Genomic DNA, 5,701 nt, shown 5'->3' with positions numbered 1-5,701 from the left:
CACCTGTGTCAGGTAGTAATACACACTGGTTTACAACCCCCCCCCCACCCACACTGGTTTGTGTCAGGTAGTAATACACACCACCCCCCCCCACCCACCTGTGTCAGGTAGTAATACACACTGGTTTACACCCCCCACCCACCTGTGTCAGGTAGTAATACACACTGGTTTACAGCCCCCCCCCACCCACCTGTGTCAGGTAGTAATACACACTGGTTTACCCCCCCACCCACCTGTGTCAGGTAGTAATACACACTGGTTTACAACCCCCCCACCCACCTGTGTCAGGTAGTAATACACTGGTTTACCCCCCCCACCCACCTGTGTCAGGTAGTAATACACACTGGTTTACAACCCCCCCCACCCACCTGTGTCAGGTAGTAATACACACTGGTTTACCCCCCCCCCACCCACCTGTGTCAGGTAGTAATACACACTGGTTTACAACCCCCCCCACCTGTGTCAGGTAGTAATACACGCTGGTTTACACCCCCCACCCACCTGTCAGGTAAGTAATGCTGGTTTACACCCCCCACCCCCACCCACCTGTGTCAGGTAGTAATACACACTGGTTTACAACCCCCCCCCACCCACCTGTGTCAGGTAATACAGTTTACCTGTGTCATACACGCTGGTTTACAACACCTGTGTCAGGTAGTAATACACCCACCCCCCCACCTGTGTCAGGTAGTAATACACTGGTTTACAACCCCCCACCCACCTGTGTCAGGTAGTAATACACACTGGTTTACAACCCCCCCCCACCCACCTGTGTCAGGTAGTAATACACACTGGTTTACACCCCCCCCCACCCACCTGTGTCAGGTAGTAATACACACTGGTTTACACCCCCCACCCACCTGTGTCAGGTAGTAATACACACTGGTTTACAGCCCCCCCACCTGTGTCAGGTAGTAATACACACTGGTTTACCCCCACCCACCTGTGTCAGGTAGTAATACACACTGGTTTACACCCCCCCCACCTGTGTCAGGTAGTAATACACACTGGTTTACCCACCACCTGTGTCAGGTAGTAATACACACTGGTTTACACCCCCCCCCACCCACCTGTGTCAGGTAGTAATACACACTGGTTTACACCCCCCCCCACCCACCTGTGTCAGGTAGTAATACACGCTGGTTTACAACCCCCCCACCCACACCTGTGTCAGGTAGTAATACAACTGGTTTACAACCCCCCTCCCCACCTGTGTCAGGTAGTAATACAACCCCCACACGCTGGTTTACACCCCCCCCCCCACCTGTGTCAGGTAGTAATACACACTGGTTTACAACCCCCCCACCCACCTGTGTCAGGTAGTAATACACACTGGTTTACAACCCCCCCACCCACCTGTGTCAGGTAGTAATACACACTGGTTTACAACCCCCCCCACCCACCTGTGTCAGGTAGTAATACACACTGGTTTACACCCCCCACACACACCTGTGTCAGGTAGTAATACACACTGTGTCAGGTAGTAATACACACTGGTTTACAACCCCCCACCCACCTGTGTCAGGGTACACGCTGGTTTACAACCCCCCCCACCTGTGTCAGGTAGTAATACACTGGTTTACAACCCCCCCACTACACCCCACCCACCTGTGTCAGGTAGTAATACACACTGGTTTACACCCCCACCCCCACCTGTGTCAGGTAGTAATACACCTGGTTTACACCCCCCCACCCACCTGTGTCAGGTAGTAATACACACTGGTTTACAGCCCCCCCCCCCACCCCCCCACCCACCTGTGTCAGGTAGTAATACACACTGGTTTACAACCCCCCCCACCCACCTGTGTCAGGTAGTAATACACACTGGTTTACAACCCCCCACCCACCTGTGTCAGGTAGTAACTGGTTTACCCCCCCCCACACTGGTTTACAACCCCCCCCACCCACCTGTGTCAGGTAGTAATACACACTGGTTTACAACCCCACCCACCTGTGTCAGGTAGTAATACACACCCACCCCCCCCCACCTGTGTCAGGTAGTAATACACACTGGTTTACAACCCCCCACCCACCTGTGTCAGGTAGTAATACACACTGGTTTACAACCCCCCCACCCACCTGTGGTCAGGTAGTAATACACACTGGTTTACAACCCCCCCCACCCACCTGTGTCAGGTAGTAATACACACTGGTTTACAACCCCCCCCACCCACCTGTGTCAGGTAGTAATACACACTGGTTTACAACCCCCCACCCACCTGTGTCAGGTAGTAACTGGTTTTACACACTGTGTCAGGTTTACCCCCACCTGTGTCAGGTAGTAATACACCCCCCCACCCACCTGTGTCAGGTAGTAATACACACTGGTTTACAACCCCCCCACCCACCTGTGTCCACCACCCACCTGTGTCAGGTAGTAATACACACTGGTTTACACACCCCCCCACCCACCTGTGTCAGGTAGTAATACACACTGGTTTACAACCCCCCCCCACCCACCTGTGTCAGGTAGTAATACACACTGGTTTACAACCCCCCACCCACCTGTGTCAGGTAGTAATACACACTGGTTTACACCCCCCCCACCTGTGTCCCCCCACCCACCTGTGTCAGGTAGTAATACACACTGGTTTACAACCCCCCACCCACCTGTGTCAGGTAGTAATACACACTGGTTTACAACCCCCCCCCCACCTGTGTCAGGTAGTAATACACACTGGTTTACAACCCCCCCCCCACCCACCTGTGTCAGGTAGTAATACACACTGGTTTACACCCCCCCCCACCCACCTGTGTCAGGTAGTAATACACACTGGTTTACAACCCCCCCACCCACCCCCCCACCCACCTGTGTCAGGTAGTAATACACACTGGTTTACACCCCCCCCCCCACCCACCTGTGTCAGGTAGTAATACACACTGGTTTACACCCCCCACCCACCTGTGTCAGGTAGTAATACACTGGTTTACCCCCCACCCACCTGTGTCAGGTAGTAATACACACTGGTTTACACACCCCCCCCCCCCCCACCCACCTGTGTCAGGTAGTAATACACACTGGTTTACAACCCCCCCCACCCACCTGTGTCAGGTAGTAATACACACTGGTTTACAACCCCCCCCACCTGTGTCACACACTGGTTTACACCCCCCAACCCCACCCACCTGTGTCAGGTAGTAATACACACTGGTTTACAACCCCCCCCCCCCCACCCACCTGTGTCAGGTAGTAATACACACTGGTTTACAACCCCCCCCCCCACCCACCTGTGTCAGGTAGTAATACACACTGGTTTACAACCCCCCCCCCACCCACCTGTGTCAGGTAGTAATACACACTGGTTTACAACCCCCCACCCACCTGTGTCAGGTAGTAATACACACTGGTTTACACCCCCCACCCACCTGGTTTACAACCCCCCCCCCCCCACCCACCTGTGTCAGGTAGTAATACACACTGGTTTACACCCCCCCCCACCTGTGTCCCCCACCCACCTGTGTCAGGTAGTAATACACACTGGTTTACAACCCCCCCCCACCCACCTGTGTCAGGTAGTAATACACACTGGTTTACACCCCCCCCCCCCACCCACCTGTGTCAGGTAGTAATACACACTGGTTTACAACCCCCCCCCCCACCTGTGTCAGGTAGTAATACACACTGGTTTACACCCCCCCACCCACCTGTGTCAGGTAGTAATACACACTGGTTTACAACCCCCCCACCCACCTGTGTCAGGTAGTAATACACACTGGTTTACAACCCCCCCCACTGGTTTACAACCCCCACCCACCTGTGTCAGGTAGTAATACACACTGGTTTACAACCCCCCCCCCCCACCCACCTGTGTCAGGTAGTAATACACACTGGTTTACAACCCCCCCCCACCCACCTGTGTCAGGTAGTAATACACACTGGTTTACAACCCCCCCACCCACCTGTGTCAGGTAGTAATACACACTGGTTTACAACCCCCCCACCCACCTGTGTCAGGTAGTAATACACACTGGTTTACACCCCCCCACCTGTGTCAGGTAGTAATACACACCAACCCCCCACCCACCTGTGTCAGGTAGTAATACACACTGGTTTACAACCCCCCCCACCCACCTGTGTCAGGTAGTAATACACACTGGTTTACAACCCCCCCCCACCCACCTGTGTCAGGTAGTAATACACACTGGTTTACACCCCCCCACCCACCTGTGTCAGGTAGTAATACACACTGGTTTACAACCCCCCACCCACCTGTGTCAGGTAGTAATACACACTGGTTTACAACCCCCCCACCCACCTGTGTCAGGTAGTAATACACACTGGTTTACAACCCCCCCCCCACCTGTGTCAGGTAGTAATACACACTGGTTTACAACCCCCCACCCACCTGTGTCCCCCCACCCACCTGTGTCAGGTATACACACTAACCCCCCACACCTGGTTTACAACCCCCCACCCACCTGTGTCAGGTAGTAATACACACTGGTTTACAACCCCCCCCACCTGTGTCAGGTAGTAATACACACTGGTTTACAACCCCCCCCCCACCCACCTGTGTCAGGTAGTAATACACACTGGTTTACAACCCCCCCACCCACCTGTGTCAGGTAGTAATACACACTGGTTTACAACCCCCCCACCCACCTGTGTCAGGTAGTAATACACACTGGTTTACAACCCCCCCCACACCTGTGTCAGGTAGTAATACACACTGGTTTAACCCCCCCCACCCACCCCCCCACCCACCTGTGTCAGGTAGTAATACACACTGGTTTACAACCCCCCACCCACCTGTGTCAGGTAGTAATACACACTGGTTTACACCCCCCCACCCACCTGTGTCAGGTAGTAATACACACTGGTTTACAACCCCCCCCACCCACCTGTGTCAGGTAGTAATACACACTGGTTTACAACCCCCCACCCACCTGTGTCAGGTAGTAATACACACTGGTTTACACCCCCCACCCACCTGTGTCAGGTAGTAATACACACTGGTTTACAACCCCCCCCCCCACCCCCCCCCCACCCACCTGTGTCAGGTAGTAATACACACTGGTTTACAACCCCCCCCCCCCACCCACCTGTGTCAGGTAGTACACACTGGTTTACAACCCCCCCACCTGTGTCAGGTAGTAATACACACTGGTTTACACCCCCCCCCCCACCTGTGTCAGGTAGTTACAACCCCCCACCCACCTGTGTCAGGTAGTAATACACACTGGTTTACAACCCCCCCACCCACCTGTGTCAGGTAGTAATACACACTGGTTTACAACCCCCCCCACCCACCTGTGTCAGGTAGTAATACACACTGGTTTACAACCCCCCCACCCACCTGTGTCAGGTAGTACACTGGTTTACCCCCCACCCACCTGTGTCAGGTAGTAATACACACTGGTTTACAACCCCCCACCCACCTGTGTCAGGTAGTAATACACACTGGTTTACAACCCCCCCCCACCCACCTGTGTCAGGTAGTAACTGGTTTACCCCCCACACTGGTTTACAACCTGTGTCCCCCCCCCACCCACCTGTGTCAGGTAGTAATACACACTGGTTTACAACCCCCCCCCCACCTGTGTCAGGTAGTAATACACACTGGTTTACAACCCCCCCCACCTGTGTCAGGTAGTAATACACACTGGTTTACAACCTGTGTCAGGTAGTAATACACCCCCACCCACCCCCCCACCCACCTGTGTCAGGTAGTAATACACACTGGTTTACAACCCCCCACCC

At 54.1% G+C, this 5,701-nt stretch overlaps 1 protein-coding gene across 1 annotated transcript in view; it reads right to left on the bottom strand.

The window, feature by feature from the left end:
- Positions 1-5,701, bottom strand: part of LOC124001992 (vam6/Vps39-like protein) — a 73,304-nt gene that overhangs the window by 32,652 nt on the left and 34,951 nt on the right. The window lies entirely within an intron of this gene.

Source organism: Oncorhynchus gorbuscha, linkage group LG17, assembly GCF_021184085.1.
Source record: "Oncorhynchus gorbuscha isolate QuinsamMale2020 ecotype Even-year linkage group LG17, OgorEven_v1.0, whole genome shotgun sequence".
Taxonomy (NCBI): Eukaryota; Metazoa; Chordata; class Actinopteri; order Salmoniformes; family Salmonidae; genus Oncorhynchus; species Oncorhynchus gorbuscha.
This window is presented reverse-complemented; position numbering and strand designations above follow the sequence as displayed.